The sequence below is a fragment of the Myotis lucifugus genome, unplaced genomic scaffold (assembly GCF_000147115.1).
Source record: "Myotis lucifugus unplaced genomic scaffold, Myoluc2.0 scaffold_81, whole genome shotgun sequence".
Taxonomy (NCBI): Eukaryota; Metazoa; Chordata; class Mammalia; order Chiroptera; family Vespertilionidae; genus Myotis; species Myotis lucifugus.
This window is the reverse complement of record NW_005871129.1, coordinates 1,182,167-1,205,273: the sequence shown is the minus strand read 5'-3', so window position 1 is coordinate 1,205,273 and position 23,107 is coordinate 1,182,167.

Here is a 23,107-nt window from a genome sequence, read left to right as displayed (position 1 = left end):
GACAGTGGGCCAGATTTGGCTGATGAGCTATAGTTTTCCAACCCTTTATGCATACTCTTTCCCAAGTCAGTCAATAACCAGAGTTGGTTTTCTTGTTAATAGTATTCTATTTCTTAGACCACTGCAGAAACAGACATCTTTATGTATACAGTTTGCACTTAGTGGAAGCATGTTATGTAATTGCAACATCAAACGCAAATGACTACCATGTAAAGGATCTTCAGTATATTTGTTTGAAATTTTTGTATAATGCATTCTAAATATTTAGATGAAAAGAACCCTGACACCCTTAAAAGTCTCTGGCAAGATCCAAGTTATAAAACAGTTGGGCAAATGAAAGGTTATTTAAAAGGTAATCTTAGGTGACCTTGTATAATTACTATTTATACCAATGCAGGTGACGACAGCCAGGGGAGAGTAAGTTTAACTTAGGGACTCTAATTGCAAAGGAGGGCTTGGTTAGAAAGACTATGAAGGAGAAAAGTTGACAGTCTACTGTGTCAGTGGGATGGGGTGGTGTATATATTTTTATATTGGGTTCTGGGGTTCAGAATGAAGAAAAGTCAGTAACTTTTCTTGCAATATCTGCAACAGTGCAGGGAAAATCAAAGTGCAACAAAATGCAGTTCTTCCTTCTAAAAAGCGGACAAAAGGGTTAGGAAGGTAGAATGAGAAGAGACCCTGGAGATAAGGAGCTCTAAAAATGCAACTTAATGTCTTCCCCCTGAAAACTTGTATGCAAATAATTTGAAGACAGAGTAAAACCACCTCTCCCAAATTCTTTTTTTCAGTTTTTTTTTAATTTTTTTATTGATTAAGTTATTACATATGTGTCCTTATCTCCACATTACCCCCTATCCCCCTCACTCATGCGCTCACCCCCCTGTTGTCTGTGTCCATTGGTTAGGCCTATATGCTTGCATATAAGTCCTTTGGTTGATCTCTCCCCCTTACCCCCACCCTCCCCTACCTTCCCTCTGAGGTTTGACGGTCTGATCAATGCTTCTCTGTCTCTGGATCTGTTTTTGTTCATCAGTTTATGTTGTTCATTATATTCCACAAATGAGTGAGATCATGTGGTATTTATCTTTCTCTGACTGGCTTATTTCACTTAGCATAATGCTCTCCAGTTTCATCCATGCTGTTGCAAATGGTATGAACTCCTTCTTTTTTACCGCAGCATAGTATTCCATTGTGTAGATGTACCACAGTTTTTTAATCCACTCATCTACTGATGGGCGCTTAGGCTGTTTCCAAATCTTAGCTATGGTGAATTGTGCTGCTATGAACATAGGGGTGCATATATCCTTTCTAATTTCTCCCAAATTCTTGAATCCTCAAGTACCTGCATCAAGAATGGAGATGTGTGTGAACATTAGGTGCTTTCAATTCTAAGAAAGGTGACTTCAATTCTAAGTGTCAATATTGTATTAATCAATGCTGGATAATAAAATAGTTATTATTTATCAAGTCCCTACTGGGTGCTTGGCAATTTCTCAGATGACACACAACCAGTGCACAGATTCTCATCTTCATAATGAGGGTTGAAGAGATAAGTGACCTTCCTAGGCTCACAGGACTAGAAAGAGGCCAGGCAGAAATTTAAACTCAAGCTCTTTCCCTTTTTATAGTGAGCAGCATAAGGCTTGCTTTGGCGTCCCAGAGCTGCCCTTCCGTGCTCCTGAATGTGCAAAGTGGCAGTGTACTATAAACAAGCCCGCAGCTCTACAGGGACACGCAGACTGGAGGAGAGCTAGCGCCAGTCTTGAGTCCCAGCTGCCTGCAGATGCCATTGCAAGCCCCTGAGTTTATAGCTAATAATAAGGAGAAATTACACAAATGGCAGTAAAAATCTAGTTAAAAGTTGGTATTCTGTCCATGATGCATTTCAACACTTTGAATCTCCAAACCATTTCCCTAGAGCAATTAAAAGAGTAGAGGGATAGATAGTCCAAATCTACATTTTGAGATCTGTGATTTTTATTTACTAGTATAGTAAGAGATTTGATTGCCAAGATTTAATTTTCCTTAATGAAAAGAGTGCAAATTCTAAGTCACAAAGGAAAAGCTTGAATTGGACCCTTGATTCCCAAAGACATGACAAAGAAAACTCTTTTCACTGGAGAGCTGCAAACAATTCTCCAAACACCTTTCAACTATTCGTTTAATTAACAGGGATGATTTCTTCCCGTAAAGAAACAGAAAGACTGCCATTTCTCTTCTCTGTGTTTCCTTACACAACCGGATACCCTGGGGCTCAGGACACTGAAGTAGGGCAGTGTTAATAGCCTCCAAGGCCGGCTAGGTGAGCAGAGAAATGCTGTCACAAGAACATCTCTACAGGGCCAGGCCAGATGGGAGGAACCATCAATGTTCAGAAAATGTGGAATCAGAAAGTCTGTGCTAAGGGCTCTAACATCCCAGGAAAGTTTTTCTGTCAGAAAATGACTTAGCATATTAATGAATTGTGGAAAATGGCCATGGAAGCTTTACTTAATGTGAGGATAAGTAGGATATTTGTTCATCCACCTTCTCTATTTCTTTTCCAGTATTTCTCTCTATTTCTCTTTCTTTAATTAATCCTATTCCTACATCCTCTTACTAGTTATCTACAGAAATATTATAATTTCCTTTTTTAAGAATTTGTCATTCCTGGTTTCCACAGATCCTGCCTTGTACTGCCTCTTTGCTAGAACACTTGTTTGAACTTTTGTTTTTTTTAATCTTCTGTTCTGTCTTTCTTGCCTATCATAATGGGAACTGGAGACTAAATAGACAGGAAAAATGTATTCCCTGAGATAAAAAGTAGCAGACAGGCCCTACTCTCCATATCTTCCTGCCACCTCACCCCACCCCAGCAAAGTGATTTCTGTTCCCAAGTCCTTCCTAAAATTCTCCCAGGCACTTCGAGACCAGAACAAAGTGCCTGGATTAGAACACATCACCAGGATTAGAACACATCACAACAAAAGCATTTAGGCAGGCTAATTTGCCTGGGGATATTTTAATAGCTGGTAAACTAAGGATCTGGAACTTTAGAGACCCCTGCATACAGCCTGACCAGGTAGCTGGGCCACGTGCAACTATACTGAACACAGGTTTTGTTCCCTCAGTTAGTCTTCCTCTCTGCCCAAATTCACTGCCCTGTTATTTATTCAAAAGTTATTGCTCAAAGTAGACGAGCTAAGTAACACTGCACAAGTGATTCTTATTTCTTTAATATTAAATTCTTTGATTGAGAATATGGTACACACATGCACAGAGACAAACAGACAGACACCACACACACACACACACACACACACACACACCAAAGAATGCCAGAAAAGAACTGTGAGTGAAATGGTGTTTATTGGATTATGTGGGTTTTGTCTAACTTGGAGATGAATGGAGATGAATTTAAAAATTCATCAATTTTTTTAAAAAATCTAGTTTTATATTTAATATCTTCTGAAACTCAAATGAAATCTGGGTAATATGAAAACATTAGAGCATACATGAGAATTTAACAGAAAAGAAATATTCCATTTTTTGACAAAAGACCAAGTATGTAAAACTGAATAACTTACATCTAATATATGATAAGTGTAGGGAAAGGCATCTCTTTAAACTATTTTCTGAGAAACTTTTATTCTGGTTCATTTTCTCTCTCCTTTTCTGGTGTGATTGCTTTAAGAATACAGGGAAACTCACTCCATCACCACCTTCTTGCACTGAGGGTACGATTTGGGGAGAGTAAAAACATCAGTGTGGACTAAAATCTATGCTTCTATTGAATTCTAGTGCACTTCAAATCTCTCTGATACAGTTTCATATAGTTGAAGCTTTGTGTTGTTATCTTAATGTTGTTGAAACTGAATATGTATTGATCAATTTGAGTGGTGGGTTTAAATGTTAGTCATGTAACATCCTCAGTTATTAAAAAGTTATTTAAGCCCAGCTGCTGTGGCTCAGTGGTTGAATGTCGACCTATGAACCAGGAGATTATGGTTCAATTCCAGATCAGGGCACATGCCCAGGTAATGGGCTCTATCCCCAGTAAGGGGCATACAGGAGGCAGCATCAATGATTCTCATCACTGATGTTTCTATCTCTTCCTCTTCCTTCCTCTCTGAAATCAATAAAATATATACATATATATTTTAAAAGATGCTGATGCCTGCATCCCATGCGCAGAGGTTGTGATATATAGGGCTGGAGTGTAGCCTGAATATTGGCATTTTAAGTAAAAAAATGAAGTTAATACAGCTCTTTAGAGATAGACTCCATTCAGTTTCACAGTTTCAGTATTGAACTTCTGAAATTCATATCAAAAATGGAATGGGCAACATACTATAAAGTAAATGATGTCACTATGCCAACTTTAATTGAATAAACTATAACTTAATTAATATTCCCATATCAATGAGTTTCTCATATAATTTCTAACATACTTTGATTTTAATTCTAAATATGTCCATTATTTTAAAATATCTACTTTATTTTTAAAACTCAGTTAAAATTCCAGATGAATTGTACCCTATGTATTTATATTACTTTTAGAATTCCCATTGAATTGCAAAAGAGTTATGTAAATTACACATTAACTCATTCTATAAAATGATAAAAATCTCATCTTTTTTTTAAAGTTCTTTCCATACAGAAAACAATAATATACTTCTGTGTTTCTATATTTTGTTCTCTCTGTCAGGATTTTACTATGAATTATTAAAGAGTAATTTAAATTACAAATATAGTCCACATATTCAGACACAAACTGATTTTAAAAAAAGCGAAAAGAATGGGCCATTGAAATAGTTTAATTTGCAAATTGGGTTAATATATTATAAAAAACACTACTGGTGCAATGCTATTTTCCAAGGAATTAAAAAAAATGCAAACCTTTTTCATTTTCAGAAATTTGATAAGAAATTTTGATTTTTCCAATAATTATTATTTCCTTTCACCTAAATATATCCCCTACCTTTAAAGGCAAACAGGTTAACCCACTGCTGCATGTCAAGTTCTGTTGAAAAAGTGAAAAGAATTTTATTTAGGGAATGTCATGTTCCCATGTTCTAAAGAATGAATTTATTTTCTATGAAATTAAATAGGGGAGGGGGACTTAACCCTATATGCTAGTATACAATAGTTCACTCCCCATCTCACTTAGAATAAAACACAAAATCCTTATCATGGTCTACAAGGCCTTACGCGATCTGCCCTCACTCCTATCTCAGTACCCAACCTTGTCTCCAACAATCTCCCGGCTTGCTCCTCTTTTCCTGCCAATCATCCTCTGTGTAATTCCTTCTATTCCAAAGAACCTTAGGGCCTTTGTACTTGCTATACCCTCTGTGTGAAACGTTCTTGTCGCAGTGAACCACACAGTTCAATTCATCAGTCCATTCAGCTCTCTGCTCAACATTACTTCAGAGAAATCAGTCATCCTACCTAAAATCGTTCATCTTTTACCCCATCACTCCCTATTCTCTTCTCCTCCACATAGTAGGTGCTAACATATTTTAAATGTTTGAATGAGTGCTGCAATAAAACACTAGTGGCAAAGATTAAACAACGCTTCCCAAGTATCATGGATGTCTGCAGGGCAGCCCTTGGTCTGGGTCTGGAAGGTGAATAGAAACCCACTAGGCATGAAAGAGCATACACTTGTGCAAAATGGCCAATGGTTAAAGAAACGGAGTAAAAGGGGGTGAGCAATTGGAGATGTGACTGTCTGACTTGCAAAGGAACTTAGTCACTGGGGAATAATTGAGGGTTTTTAACCCTGCAGAAAAGCAGAACTTTTGGAAAGATCTTGCAGATAAAAGTATGGAGGACAGATTTGGGTCAGGTAAGAATGGAGTTTAGGAGACAATTTAGTAGCCTAATAGTCTAAGTGAGAGATGATGGGAGTTTGAACTTAGGCTATGTAATATGAGATGTTAAGAAGAGCATAGCTTTTGCTCATAAAAAAAAAAATCAGCAGTGATGACACTATATAAATAGCACAGTCAAAATAATTTTAGAATAATCTTTCTTTACCTTGTGTAATTTGTTGAGCAGATGCAATATGAAAACAGAGAAATAAATACAGAAAAATATCTAGATCGTTGGATAATTTACTACATTCCCTAAGAGACAGCAGATGAATCATGATGGTCTCAACAGATGCTGCTGCACCTTGAAATGGCAACCACTGAAATACCCACTAATCATTGTTTCCAGAGCTTGTGGGTTCCTATGAGACAAATGCATTTGAAAAGGCTTGTGGTTATACACAGAAAAATTGTAAGTAGTGTATAGGGAATCTGATGAGTTGGAAAGATTGTTCACAGCAAGATTAATACATGGTATTAAATTAAATCAATAAATTTCTCTCTCAACTCAAGCACTATCTGGTCTTCACTTAGGTGGTAAAACTGAGTGATAAAACAAACCATTCCATCACTTTCTCTGATAATGATACAGAATTATAATCCAAAGATGGAATTTTTAAAATAATATTGGAAACTTCCATGCTCAAAATAGCTTCAGATAAAAAAGTATTTTATCCAAATACGCTATTTTGTATAGAGAAAAGCAAAAGGATCCATTTTGCTTATTTTCTAACCAGAGGCTCAGTGCACAGATTCATGCACTGGTGGGGTCCCTCAACCTGGCCTGTGGGGATTGGGTCAAAACTGGCTCACCAACATCCCCGGAGGGGTTCCAGATTGAGAGAGGGTGCAGGCCAGGCCAAGGGACCCCACCGGTGCACGATCAGGGCCAGGGAGGGACCGCGGGAGGGCTCCAGGGCACGTCTGCCCCATCTTGCCCAGTCCCAATTAGCCAGACCCCAGCAGCAAGCTAACCTACCAGTAGGAGCATCTGTCCCCTGGTGGTCAGTGTGTGTCACAGTGCCTGGTCAAGCAGTCGAACGAACGGTCAGACACTTAGCATATTAGGCTTTTATTATATAGGATACATTAATACTATAGATGGTCTCAAACTTATAATAGTCTCACTTAAGATTTTTTGACTTTACTATGTTGGGAAAGCAATGCATATTTGGTAGAAACTGACCTTCTGGCAATATGCTGTATGATGCTCTATGCTCAGCTCCCAGCCGTGGAGGCCATCACAAGGGTAAACAGCCAGTACTTTACAGGGCACTCATTGTTGATGATTCTGCCCAACTGTAGGCAAATGAAAGTGTTCTGAGCACATTTAAGGTAGGCTAGGCTAAGCTGTGATGTTCAGTAGGTTAAGTGTATTAAATGCATTTTCAACTTACTATGTGTTTGTCAGGACATAACTGCATCATAAATCCAGGTCATCTGTATTCTGTTTATGGGTTTAAAGAATACACTGACCACATTTGCAGGTATTAATATATTGCCTCCCAAGTCTAAACCCACCTTATTTTCTCTGAACAGACTACATTTCTCCTTTGCCAGTTGGTTCATTGTGAGGCACAGCCATTGGAGAATCCTGGGAGGACATTACCAGGCTAAGGAAGAAAGAAGGGCCTTGCTGGGACCCAGCAGCCATAACAATCCTGGAAGTTCAGCAGGAGGAACCCATCAGCAAGAGTCGCCACAAGAACAATGGCTCTCAAGTTTCAAGGCAAGCAGACCCCACCAAGCACTGTAGTCACCGCAGTGGTGAACACCACTGGGCAACCACCTCTCAGAAGTCTGAATCAGCCTTGCGGGACCTTCATCTCAGTTCCTTCCTTATTGACTTTTTCCTCAGCTCTCAGGGGAGCAGCCACTCCCTGTAGATGCTACCTTGTAGATTTTGTTGTTCTCTTTTATCCTTTTCAGTTGTTTACCATATTTTATCTCATAAAAAATTATATCAAACTATCTAAATATCCATTAATTTATATCCATTCATTAAAAGTGATTATTCAGTCTATATTTATTCACATGGAATTACATTCATCATACATAGGTTTTAAAAGGATATCATGAAATAAAATAAAGAGTAAGATTTTATTTCTATAAATTATGCATAGAAAATTCTGAAAGGTTTTTTACTAAAGTGTTACAGTGGTTAATTTTGGTGGAGGGAATACATTAGTTTTCTCTTTTAATTTTTTTGTGTTTTCTTATTTTTCTACAATAGAATAAAACCACTTATATTCTGTAGGAGAAAATAGAAGAGGAAAGAAGAGTGAAACACATATTTAAAAAAAAGACTCAGTTACGGAAGAAGTCATCCTTAGTAAAAAAAAAAAATGACTCTAGTAACATAAGGAATAAATTAAAATTAACTATATAGTGTGTGAGCTTCAACAATGATACAAATTGAATGAATTGAAACCTATCAAGTATGTCCAAATTCATGAGTTCATCTAGCTTTTCCTGGTAATCCACAAGGTAGTCAAATGGGAGATGAAAGGAAGTTTCTCTTTATAAATTTACTAGAGGCCTGGTGCACGAATTCGTGCATGGGTGGGGACTGGCCATCACCGGTCCTGATCGGGGCCGATCAGGGCCAGGCTGTCCGGGGTGAGGGGCCATGGGAGGTTGTCCAGTTGGCCCCGCCCACCCCATCAGGGCCAAGCGGGTGGGGGGGGCGCCCGAGGGAGTTCAGCCAGCCGTGCCCCAATCAGGGTGGTTGGCCAGCTGCAGTGCATGTCATAGTGATCAGTCATTCTGAAAAAAGAAATGATAAAATTAAAAAATTCTATTTATAACTGCCAATGAATAATTGATATAGGCATTAAACAAAATGGTTGCTAAATTACAAAAGAAAAAGAAAAACTGGACATGTACCTCCCAAAACTATAACAAAGACTAAGTATAGACTTGTCAAAGGAATCAAGGTGAGTCAGGTCAACCCTGTGAATTTAATTGCCAATGTGTAAGAAATATCCATGACAAAGAAACATGTTGAACTGCACCAAAAGGATAGCATCATCAACATCCAGAATCTGGGAAATTTTACATATCAGATTTCCCAGGGTGTTTAACAGATACCCCATAAAGTAATAAAAGAGATGGAAGATGAAGATAGAGATTTTGTAAAAGACTGAAAAGCATATCAAATATTTTAAGAATACACTGTGTTCATGGATTGAAAGAATCAACATCATTAAAATGTCCATATTATCAAAGCAATCTATAGATTCAATTCAATTCCCATTAAGATACCAATGGCATATTTCACAGACCTAGAACAAGCTCTCCAAAAATTCATCTGGAATTTTAAAAAGACCCCAAATAGCCATAGCAATCCTGAGAAAGAAGAACAAAGTAAGGGAGATCTCAATATCAGATATCAAGCTATACTACAAAGCCATTGTTCTCAAAACTGCCTGGTATTGGCACAAGAACAGACATATAGACCAATGGAACAGAACAGAGATCCCAGAAATTGACCCAAGCCAGTATGCTCAATTAATATTTGACAAAGGAGACAAGAGCATACAATGGAGTCTAGATAGTCTCTTCAATCAATGGTGTTGGGAAAATTGGACAGATACATGCAAAAAAATGAAATTTGAACACCAACTTACACCATACACAAAAATAAACTCAAAATGGATAAAGGACTTAAATGTAAGATGGAAAACCATAAAAACCTTAGAGCAAACACAGGCAGCAAAATATCAAATATTTGTCATAGCAATATCTTTACTGATATAACTTCTAGAATCTAGGGCAATGGAACTTAAGGAGAAAATAAAGAAATGGGATTTCATCAAAATATAAAGCTTCTGCAGAGCAGGAAAAACCATCACCAAAACAACAAGAAAGCCCACTGCATGGGAGAACATATTTGCCAATGTTATCTCTGATAGGGTTTAATCTCCAAAATTTACAAGGAACTCATACAACTTAACAAAAGGAAGATAAACAACCCAATCAAAAAATAGGCAAAGGACCTAAATAGACACTAACTGAAAGAGGATATACAGAAGGGCAAGAATCATATGAAAACATGCTTAAAGTCACCAATCTTCCAAGAGATGCAAATCAAAACAACAATGAGGTACCACCTCACACCTGTCAGAATGGCTAACATCAACAAATCAACAAACAACAAGTACTGGTGAAGATGTGGAGAAAAAGGAACCCTCCTGCACTGCTGGTGGGAATGCAGACTGGTGCAGCCACTGTGTATGGAGTTTCCTCAAAAAATTAAAAATGGAACTCCCATTTGACCCAGTAATACCACTTTTAGGAATATATCCCAAGAAATCAGAAAGGATATGTGCATCCCTGTATTCATGGCAGCACAATTTACAATAGCTAAGATTTGGAAACAGCATAAGTGCCCATCAGCACATGAGTGAATTAAAAAACAGTGGTACATCTACACAATGGAATACTACACTGAGGTAAAAAAGAAGGAATTCTTACCATTTGCAACAGCATGTATGGAACTGGAGAGCATTATGCTAAGCAAAATAAGCCAATCGGTGAAAGATAAATATCACATGATCTCACTCATTTGTAGAATATAGTGAACAACATAAACCGATGAACAAAAATAGATCCAGAGACAGAGAAGCATTGAACTGACTGTCAAACCTCAGAGGGAAAGCAGTGGAGGGAGGGGTAAGAAATCAGCCCAAAGAACTTGTATGCTTACATATAAGCATTACCAATGGACACAGTCACTATTGGGGTGAGGGCATTTGCTGGTGGTGGGAGTGGCCAGGGAGAGAGGTCAATAGAGGAAAAAATAATAATATTGTACTAACTATGTACGAGCCAAGGGGGATACTTGAAATATTAGGAGGACCACTCTGTAAAGTATGATCGTCTAATCACTATGTTGTGCACCTGAAACTAATACAGAATAATATTGAATGTGAACTATAATGGGGAAAAAAAGATGAAAAATTTTATGTTATATGTTTTTCATCCTCATAATAAAAAAAGAAATATTTAAAAATGTAAACTAGAGTGTCTAGTGATACATATTGAGTGATAAAACTATAAAAAGAAAAATGCAAAGAAGTCACTATAGTCTAAACTAAAGTTGGGCAGAAGTGCATTATAGTTGGAATAGGACAAATAGAAGGGGCTTCTCGGTGATTATTTCTTAAGCTGGGTGATGCTTACCTTATAATAAATCATTAAGCCATATATTGATTTGGGTGATTTTCCATACCTGTCTTTTATTTTATAATAAACAGGGTTTTAAAAATAAACAGAGCTGACATACATAGGATTAGATAAAGTTTAGCCTCCCTTTTTTAGGAGAGGAAGCTCAATAGAATAAATTAAAGTGTAGGAAATTGAGAGAGATGACAAGATATCGCAGGGAAGGTGGAAAGTAAAGTGAAGTAACATAAAGGAAGTTAAATGTGATGAGAATAAAAAACTTTTCCAAGCTCACAATTTTGTCTTGCTCAATTCATACCCCTTTTCAGAATCTTTTGTGCTCCATAGGGCACAGCCATAGGAGTCCTAAAAGTGCAATGATGCTTCCCAGCCACCTAAGGGATAGTTTCTGACTATCTTTTATTTTCTAGATATCAAAATAATTATGCATAAATGAAAATAAATATGTCAATAATATTGAAACACATGTTAACTGAATCATCTTCCATTGGTTTCCAAAGAAGCAAAATAATCCATAATTTTTTAACAAAGGAAATCAGTCCAGTTCATACTATAAACTAAAAGAAACCATTTTGAGATTCTTAAGACAGTATTTCCAAGTTGCAGCATACTACAAACTAACTAAATTAGAAATAATTTGTCCTGAATGTCCAAGTACTCAAATTTATCTCTTTGAACTGTTTCATCCCTTTGTCTCCCATTTTTTTTCCTCTGATACTCTTTTCTGTGCTCCACTGACCACCATTCCAAACTTGGATGGTAACAGAAAAGAGATGGGAGGGGAGAAGAACACATGGCAGGTTCAAGAGCAGAAGTGTGGCTCAAATGAAAATATATTTTAGAAATAGTTGTAAAGCAGGGGTCCTCAAACTACGGCCCGCGGGCCACATGCAAATACAAATATTGTATTTGTTCCCGTTTTGTTTTTTTACTTCAAAATAAGATATGTGCAGTGTGCATAGGAATTTGTTCATAGTTTTTTTAAAAACTATAGTCCGGCCCTCCAACGGTCTGAGGGACACTGAACTGGCCCCCTGTTTAAAAAGTTTGAGGACCCCTGTTGTAAAGGATGTATTGAGGAAGGAAGGGGGGAAGGACGCAGATGCATAGAGAGACCAATGTAAAGGATAATCCAAACTGGGCCAAAGACCTGGTTTCTTAGAACTAGACATCATTGTTGTGGTTTTAATTTGCATTTATCTGATGGTTAGTGACGTTAAGCATCTTTTCATGTGTCTACTGGCCACCTGGATGAACTATTTGGAGAAGTGTCTATTCAGGTCCTTTGTCCATTTTTAATTGGATGGCTTGGTGTGTGGTTTTTTTGTTTGTTTTGTTTTTTGCTGTTGAGGTTTTTTCTTGTTTCTTTTTTAAATTTATCTTTATTGTTGAAAGTATTACAGATGTCTCTTTTTTCTCCCCATTGACACCCTCCCCCCACTCTGGCCCCCTCCTCAGGACTTCACAGCACTATTGGCTGTGTCCATGGGTTATGCATATAAGTTTTTTGGTTAGTCTCTTCCTGCCCCCCCCCTCCCACCTTCCCTCTGAGATTTGTCAATCTGTTACTTCCATGTCTATGGATCTATTTTATAAGTTCTTTATAAATTTTATATATTAACTCCTTAACAGGTGTATTGTTGAATATGTTTTCCCACTCAGTGGGCTGTCTTTTCATTTTGCTGATGGTTTCCTTTGCTGTGCAAAAACTTTTTAGTTCGATGTAGTCCCATTTGTTTATCTTTTGTTCTGTTTCCCTTACCTGAGGAGATATATCTAAAAAATATATTGCTACAATAAATGTTCAAGATTTTAATGCCTATTGTGGTTTAGAGTCTTCTAAGACCATTGTGGTTTAGAGTCTAACATTTAAGTCTTTAATCCATTTTTAGTTTATTCTTACATACAGTGTAAAAAGATGGTTGGTTTAGCTTCATTTTTTTGCACATATCTGATGAGGTATTATAGAATTACTAGAGGCCCGATGAACGAAATTCATGCAAGGGGCTCCGCCCTTGCAGCCACGGCAGCTGCCTCAGCCTTCGAAGCACCAACTTCGTCCAGAAGGTTGTCAGAAAGGATGTCCAGAAGGTCATTCGACCATCTGGTCTAATTAGCATATTACACTTTTATTATTATAGATACCCCTGAAATCTATATAATTTTGTTAACCAATGTCACCCTAATAAACTCAATAAATAAATAAGCAATAAAGTTATCCACCAATTGTATAACTAAAAAACAACACCCAGACAGGATCAGAATAGACTCAGCCAGTATCCAGACCCATGTTTCCAAAATATTATGACCCAGATGAAGCCATTAGAGAGATAGGAGAGGGTCCCTTTCAATCTAGCATGAGCTAAGTTTAGGGATGTTTAACCAGCCCTTTCCAGCTTTCCCGGACATGAGAGAATTTGAAAGGCATCTTTGTGAATGATATAAACTAAAAGGAGAAATTGTGTTAAACACATAACTAATCTAATTGTAATATTTCTTTAATGATTAAGAGGCTCTTTGATATGTAGCAATAACTAAAACTCATCATTATAATCAATTATCACTGCATTTGTGATTTACAGATATACTATTTGAAACTCTAATAAAGAGAACTCTGAGAAAACAACTGTACACTGAAAACACTTCAGTGTAGGCATCCTTTATTCATCTTTCCTATCTTTTTTCAGACAAAATTAAAATATTTACTGAGAACATGTCTACCAAAGCCAGTAAAATGATACTTAAAAAGCCTAACAACATTTTCGAAATCTAGAACATATGCTGTTTATAAAATATATTTGGTCATGCATAAATATATTGAGCACATTAATAAATGCCCCTTTTGAAAGCTCTTCACTCACAAGGACTTTAAGTCATTTTTCAAAAAATAAAGGACTACAAGGAATTTTAAAAATAAGCATAATTCAGCCTTCTCCAAGTTATTTTGACCTGCTTCAAGGTTAGTTGTTCTTATAAAACATATAAATATGCATATCTTGTCTCTGAGTCAGGTTCATTTCAATGTCCTGAAGCAAAAGGAAATAGGAAAGTCATAAGAGACTTTCAGGTATGTGTCCAAATGAAACAAATACCTTCTATAAATGTGTGCCATTAAGTGTTTTAATATTTTTCAATGCCCAGACTGCATTTCTATCTGGCTACAAGATATCTATATTGGCTGCAAGGCTTGACAGCAGCCTGTGCAAGCTGTTTTCACCAGCCATTGTGTTTAATCCATCTACGTGCAAAAGCTGAACCCTATTGGCTCCACAGTGTTTGCAAAAACAAAGTGTCTTTATGTGGAAGTCCAAACAAATATAATTCGATTCTACACACTTTACTAATAGGACAGAATTCAACTGGCTGACTATTATCTGGGACAATTTTTTCTTTAAATATCGAGTTCATGACAATATTCAGTTTCCCCATCAAAGCATAACATGGAAATAAAGGAGCAGGAAGTTACTTTTAAAAATTAAAAAGAAAAAAATCTTACACAGCCAATTACCATATTTAGAGGGCTCATCCTATTCAGGAGAGAAGTGGGTTCATTAATTTAACTTTCTCTTCTAATTTCAGTATATTTTTAGCATTGATTTACTAGCCACTGAGATTAAAATTGAAAAGTTCCCTTTTCTCATATCTTAATAAACTAAATAATTTTATTATTTTAAGCCACATTTCCGAAGCTACTGAGAAGGGAAAAAAAAGGAAAGAGGGAGGGAGAGAGAAAGAGAGAGAGAGAGAACCATGAAAACCTTTCTTACAGTGACATGGAAAATACATCAAATTCAACAGCCTTATCAAATAGGATAAAGCAAAGATATTATTTGCCGCACTGAATATCATAAGTGCTCAAACACCAAGTCCAATCTTTGTTTAAAGTGCTGTTGTTTAGTTTTCTCACATTCCACATTGAAAAATGCTGTAATATCCAAGAGGTGTATGCTGCACACAGGCTGGTAAACAGGATAATTATCCAACTGCATGTAAGTCATTTCAGCTGCAATTTCCGAGCCAGTGAGCACAATAAAAATGGGCTTCTGGTGATTTGATATATTATCAGACTACTCTCAGGCCTTGCCCCTACACTAATGTGGCAGAAACACTAGTGCAACCCAGAACAACATACATCCAAAATATGCATTGCTTCCTTTTTTCACAAAACACCAGGTGATCTCCCATATTGTAGCCAATATGTAATATAGGATGAAGTACCTTCAACTGTTCACTTCAAATAAGAAGCTAAATGGCTAGTCGGGAATAGCCAAGTATGCTGATCCAAGTTGAGCCCATTGTTCTCCTCTAAATATATCCATTATAAAAAAAAAAAAGTAACAATAATTTTAGCTGAACATAATTTTTTCACACTAATTCAATTCAACAATATGTATTCTATATGCAATGTCCTGTGCTGGGCACAATAAGAAATTAAAAATAAAACACAATCTTTAAAAGCTAGAGTGGAAGGCCAGAGTGTACTATTCCAGAAGGCAAATGATAAAGGAGCCAGCTTAAATTATTTTCAGTGAACGATGACATAGCAAATTAAAGAATCCATAACCTCGTGAATTCTAAAATCTCATCACTTATTTATTATATTTTCTATTTATAAATAAAAAAATATTCTGTAAATGAAAAGTGAAAAAGTAGTATGTACAAAATTGAAGTTTTTAAAAACATTATTAATTAGAAGTACAATGCAGATTTATTTCATGAAATGTATAAACCAGTTGGTAAGTCACTAAGTCAATTCAATGGAGATTTTTAAGTCCAAACAAAATAACTCCAGAAATTTTATCTTAAGATTCAACAATACAAGGTGGGGCACTGTATGGTTGAAATTCTGAGAAGGCCAGTCTTTCCACAAGCACATCATTAAAATAGCCTCCAGGGAATTCAATCACCTAAGAGTATTATTGGGATAAGAAAATTCTTCCAACAAAAAATGTCATTCCATAGCTATGGACTTGGTATCTGCCTAGATCTCTAATCACCCTTACTCATGCTTAATTCACCCTTAAGCATGCTTAATTTTAAAATTTAAATAATTCTTATAAATTTTAAGCACTCCACTTTCAGCAAAGGAACAAAAAAGGAGGCTACTCAAAGCTTTGAGTACATTGTTTAGCAACTACACTCAACCTGAGCATTTCTTCCTCCTTAGAAACAAACCTAATGTCTGGCAAGAAAAGGAAATGCAGTCTAGGAAACAAAGCATGATAAATTGCTTCCATTCTTTACGCAGAGCATTAATCTTGGAAAATTAATTTGACTAATTTTATCTTGCAGAGGAACTTTTATGTTTGTCAAAGAGAGAAGATCATTTCATCTGAAGGGACAAAACAGTCCCTTTTTTAATGTTAAAAAGACATCCAACTGACTTCCCCCAAGATGGATAGTGTAAACTGGTGAGTCTGTTTCCTGGTGTAGACAAGTACATTAGCCATTAAATTACTTTTTGTATAAATTCAAGGTATATGTACACTTGTTCAGTCCTCCAGTGAAGACAGTCTGAGTGCACTTAATGTCATTTATGTCAGTAACAGGCATTGGGGCAGAAGCATCCTCTTGTAAAGACAATATCGGGCTTAACAATTATAATTGAACAATCATGAAAAATTTTCTGTTTCAACATGATGCTGAAGTAGCATCTCAATAACTAAATTTTCTTCACTGAACCAAAGAAAAGGAAAATGTGGATTATTGTCAAGGTTATTCATCAGCCTTCCTGGTGTGTTGCTTCAGGGTCTTGGTCTCCACTGATGGGTCAGCACCAGGGGAGTGGGTCATTAGTCATGCAGCTGCCCTTGATGTCAGCCATAGCATTGCTTCACCAGATTTTGCTGCTTTTCTGGTCCTGGAGCTGAAAGAAACACAGCTTAGGCCTAGATCAGTAATGGCGAACCTATGACACGCGAACTCATTTTTTTGGTTGATTTTTCTTTGTTAAATGGCATTTAAATATATAAAATAAATATCAAAAATATAAGTCTTTGTTTTACTATGGTTGCAAATATCAAAAAATTTCTATATGTGACACGGCACCAGAGTTAAGTTAGGGTTTTTCAAAATGCTGACACACTGAGCTCAAAAGGTTCACCATCACTAGCCCTAGATGCTATCTCCTTAATGTTTAAGGGCGTGCTGGTGGGAGGACTTCTATTTTTGGCCATTGATAAGCACCTGGGACTCTTGCCCTGGTAACCTTCTGTACCTGGCCCATCTTTCCTGCTCTGCTTATGCCTGTTTAGCTGCCTGCTACAGGATTGTTGATTTTGAAAACTGAAAATTAGAAACACACTGACAATGTCTTTTCATGTAAAAATTTGTTTAAAAAACAGATTCTATGATGCAAAAAATTCATCTAATTTGGTATTTCCATAATTATTTTTAAATAAAGAAATCAAAGTCATATAAAGTAAATATCTGAATAGAAAATGGGTTTACTATTAACCACAAAAGTAACAACCAAACTTTGACAATTCCAATCATGTGTGGCTTTTTATAATTATAATTATCAAATATTTGAACATAACTAATCTGTGATAGAATAATAATTACATTGTCCAAGAGCTTACTTTTAAAAATTAACAAAAAACACTAATGTGATCCTATTGACGGTGATCAAAAACAAGCTTTCATACCTCGGACTTTGTGAATGTAACATGGTTGGGAATTACTCTGATAAAAATCAAATTTGCCCAAAGGCATGCTTAATCTAAACATGAAATGTCTCAAAGCTGAACAACTATGAGGTAAGCCAAAAATAAAGTAACTCAAGTAGAGAGTAGCCTACTTCTTCCTTAAAGAAACTTAGAAAAATCTAATTACTGATCTGTTTCAACTCTGAGGTTTTATCTTTAATCCACTAAAAGTTAAAAGGCAATGCATCAAAACTGTAAGCCTGTGGGGGAAATGTTGCCATGGAAAACCACCTGGTTTCACATCCATATATTTAAAGCTTTGCTTTTATTCCTGTTTCTCTATTTTTATCCTCTAAGACTTGCTACACTGGAGACTTATGAGTACTATATTATTGCAGTGACTTTTGAAAAATCACAAATAATAGACACTTGGATAAAACACATTTAATGACCTTACTACTAAAGAATGTGATTGTTTGGAAGACAGATTTTTCCCTGTATGAGGGGGGGGAAAGGATAAGATAAAAAATAATAATAACAAGATAAGTAAAAATAAGAGAAAAGAAAGACATAAATAAGAAAGTTCTGTAATCTTTTGCCATACAATCTTTCTAGCTTTATCAGCCATTTCTCCTCAAAGTATAAGCCCTGCATTCTCTGATACAGGTATGGGCCATTTCCTCATGCTTTCCCACCTCTGCACCTCTGCAGTCTCTGCTGATTTAAATGTCATCCATCTTAGACTCAGCAGAAATCCCATTTCACTAATCTCAATTGTGCCCTAAAGCCCCAAACACATATTCAACCAGATGTTCTCTTTTCCTGAGCCTTTTGACCTTTTATTTCTATCATTGTCACAGAAACCTTCAACCTATTATGGTGTTTACTACAGATATATATACGTGCCGTACTCCCACACCCAGAGACTACCACCTCCTAAGGCAGGGGTCAGCAGTCATGGTCATTTTTGTATCCCTGCAGTGATTAGAACAGTGCCTTTCCCAAAGTGATTAAAGAACAAATAGTTGTTAATTACTAAACTTCAGTTTTGTTTCCACTCTCTCTTTACTTTCATTTTTACAATCTGTAAAAATTGTTTGTTGTGTGTATTTTGTGCTTCTTTATAGCTTTCTCCACTTAGACCCATTACAAAGAACTGGCAGAATCTTAGTCACGTTCTTTACAATTTGGAACTCTCTTTCCTTCTCAGTTTTCAGGAATCACCAGCATCATGACAATAGTCCACCATTGATGTAAATGTAATTCTACTTTTTTACATATAAGTTCTGTGAAAGCTTTTTTTCAAACATTTTCTCCATAACAATAGTAATTTTGTTGTTGAGCAGGGGGAATGGGAGGGATGTCTAGCCTACCATTCCCACCACTGCTCCCACTACACTATGAAACCTGTTCTTACATTAAAGCAAATGGTGTAAATGAATAGTGAAGAATTGGGGAGAGTATGTAAACTTAAAGAATTCATGCCAAAACCTACTTCCCTCCAGTGAAAGCACACTAGAAATTTTTAAACTTTACCATGGTTGTATTTGTGCATTAGTGCATTGTAAATTAGCACACTGGCTAACAAAGGCCTGTTGGGAAGGTATGTATGCCACATGTTTAAAGCCAAGAACTGGCAGTCCCAGTACCACATACTAGTAAATAACCCTTTTTGTGTACACAAAAATCTCAAGGAATAAAATAATTGTTCACCTAAATCACAAGGTCCTTAAGGACTAGGACTATGTCTTTAATCTGCTTGTCTCTTCCAAGGCCCAGTAGAATATCTGGTACTTTTAAAGACCAGTGAATAATTAATGGAATATATATATATTCTATTTAATAAAAGACAAAAAGGGTAATTGACCTTACCTTCGCTACGCTTCCCAATGGCTAATCAGGGTGATATGCAAATTAACCGCCAACCAAGATGGCAGCCAGCAGCCACGCAGCTGAAGCAAGCAGGAGGCTTGCTTGCTCCAGTGATGGAGGAAGCCAAGGTTCTCCACCTGCCGCGGCCCGGCTTTAAGCTCTGAAAGCAACAAAGTTTCAATTATAGAAGCTAAACAAACCCCAGATACCTGCTTTCAGCCGGCGGTGACCACGGAGCTGGAGCCGGCTCTCAGCTCCAGTGACAGCAACAAAGTTTAAATTATAGAAGGTAAATAAATCCCAGAATAAAAAAAAAAGAAGAAAAAAAGGAGAGGCTGGGAGCTTCAGTCGCTGGCCAGCCTGAAAATGGCCCTCAGGCCCTCACCCAGGCTGGCCAGGCACCGCAGTGGGGACCCCCACCCTAAAGGGGGTGTGGCCAGCCTGAAAACAGCCATCAGTCCCTCAACCAGGCTGTCCAGGCACCCCAGTGGGGATCCCCACCCTGAAGGGGGTGTGACCAGCTGCAAACAGCCATCAGCCCCTCACCCAGGCTGGCCAGGCACCCAAGCGGGACCGCCACCCTGATCCGGGACACCCTTCAGGGCAAACCAGCCGGCCCCCACCCGTGCACCAGGCCTCTATCCTATATAGTAAAAGGGTAATATGCAAACTGACCCTAATAGCAGAAAGACTGGAAATGACTGGTCACTATGACTCACACTGACCACCAGGGGGCAGATGCTCAATGCAGGAGCTGCCCTCTGGTGGTCAGTGCACTCCCACATGGGGGAGCTCTGCTCAGCCACAAGCCAGGCTGATGGCTGCCAGTACAGCAGTGGTGGTGGGAGCCTCTCCTGCCTCCTCAGCAGCGCTAAGGATGTCTGACTGCAGCTTAGGTCTGCTCCCCGCTGGCAAGTGGACATCCCCCGAGGGCTGCCAGAGGGATGTCTGATTGCCATTTTAGGCCCAATCCCTCAGGAAGCAGGCCTAAGCCAGCAGGTGGTCATCCCCCGAGGGGTCCCAGACTGCGAGAGGGCACAGGCCGGGCTGAGGGACCCCCCACCCCAAGTGCACAAATTTTTGTGCACCGGGCCTCTAGTATATATATATAACCCTAAGTGACCAGTCAACCGTTCGACCAGTTGACTGTTTAACTGGTTGCTATGATGCTCACTGACCACCAGGGGGCAGGCACTCAATACAGGAGCTGCCCCCTGGTGGTCAGTGCACTCCCACAGCGGGAGTGCCGCTCAACTGACTGTCAGGCACCAGACGCCAGACTCATGACTGGCGAGCGCAGCTGCGGCAGCACGAGCCTCTCCCACCACTGTGGGCACCACTACCGAGCAGGCACAGAGGGACCAGGATGAGTGAGAGTTGCGCGGTGCCCAGCCCAGGCTCGGGCTCCTCCCCAGCTGCCTGCTGCTTCGTATACTACTACATCCCTCAGGGGATGTCAGACTGCTGGTTTCAGCCAGATCCCCACAGGCCTGCGGGGATGGGGCCAAAACCAGCAGGCCAACATCCCCCAAGGGATCCCAGATTGTGAGAGGGCACAGGCCAGGATGAGGGACCCCACTGGGATCATGCACTGGGCCTCTAATAAATTAATAAATAAATGAATGAATGAACGATTCGTGTTATTTTACTACATTATATGCTTCATAATCCCTTAGCACTGTTAACAAATATTGAGGGTCAGCTTTTTATTTTGTCTCATGCCTCAGTCCATTCATGATGCTACAACAAAATACAATAAACTGGGTGGCTTATGACAACAAACTTTTATGTCTCACAGTCCTAGAGGCTGGGAAGTCTGAGATCAGAGCGCTAGCAGAGTGACATTTTGGTGAGGGTCTCTTCCTGGTTTAGCTGGTGACTTCAACTGCATCCTCTAAAACTGGAAGAGCTAGGGATTTCTCTGGAGACTCTTTCATAAGGCACTGAATCTCATTTGTGAGGTCTCTGCCAAAGGCCCCACCTCATCTTTGGGGGTTAAGATTTCAATATATGAATTTGGGGTGGGGGGGAACAAGCATTCAGACGACAACACGGGGAATACTTTCAGGCACTGACTTTTGTCATGGTTACAGGCTTTTAGCCAACATATGGAAGTGGAAAAGTTGATACTTAGTGAAAACTCTTGGACCAGATCATAATATTTCACTAAGTCAGTATCTCCACGTACAGCTTGGCTGGCCTCTAGGTAACCTGGCCCAGAGTATATCCAACAGGGAAACTAAATTGTTTAGGTTTCCATCTTCCCAACTTGTACACAGGCCTAACAAGCTTGAGTCACTAGAATTAGCCTGAACATGAAAGATTCAGACAGAGCAATCCTTTTTCCAGTCCTCCTTCCATTGTGACCCTAGTAAGCACCACCTGGAATTACACCTGGCTTCACGGCTCCCTCTGTACAATGCTGGACCATCTGGTATTCCTCTCAGGCTGCTCATTTTATTTTCTCTTCTGAAATCTATATCCTTGTAATAGCAAGATTTTTAAACTGAAGGACATTTCTATAGAATGAGTCTTTCAGCATAACATCTAGTTTAATAGCTTACTTCTAAGGAAAGTAAAAGTCATAGAAAATAAAATGTCAGATTAGCTAGATCCATAAGGCATCAACAAAATTAAATTTTTATGAAGAACAATGTGAAAATGTGTCACTTGTTATCTGGGAAAAGGTCTCTATAATCTAGAACACTTTTACTTAGCAATTTATTTTAATGACCTTATTTCTAAATGGACCACTTTATAATGTATATGGAAAATACTTCCAAAAGCATCCCAGTAGATACTAAGTTACGTTATTTGTTCTTATTTTTAATTATTGCTATGACTATCTTCAACCAATTTAAAGTTTCACTATAAAATTACATGGTAGCATTAGTAGTAGACATAACATATATGACTCAAAAACAAAATATAGGTAATCTATTTTTCTGATTATATATTTGAAAGTAAAATGTTGAAAAGCTGAACATACATGACTTCAAAGTTGTTTCATCCTCATAAGAATAAAAAATAATAAATAGCTATATAGCTACTTAGCTATTATATATAGCTACTAGTATATAATAATAATAATAGTTCTGGTACTACTGCCCTTCCAGGTCCAAGCATCATGGTGAAAAAAATCCTTGCAGGCATGTGGAAATGTCAGGCATTAATGACAGGTGAAAGAAATGCCATGTCCCAAGAAACTATAGAACTTCAGACTTGTCCTCTTTCCATACCTCACCTATGGGTGTTGAAGCTCTCTCTAGTCCTTAAACCTCTGCCTGCAGGGCCCAATATGCACTGGGCGCCAGATAAAAGGAGGCTGTCCTACTCTGCATCAGCACTTATGTAGCCTCCACAACCCTGAGCCTCCAGTTAAGAGTGAGTAGAGGAAGAAGTGGGATGCAGAGAGTAGTACATGAAAAGGTAAATTAGGCTGCATGAAAAATCACTATGTGAATGTACAAGGTCCAAGCCACTGGAGGCATAAGAGGCCCCTTAGTTCAGAGAGTAAGAAGATTTGGGTAACTGAGGAAGATT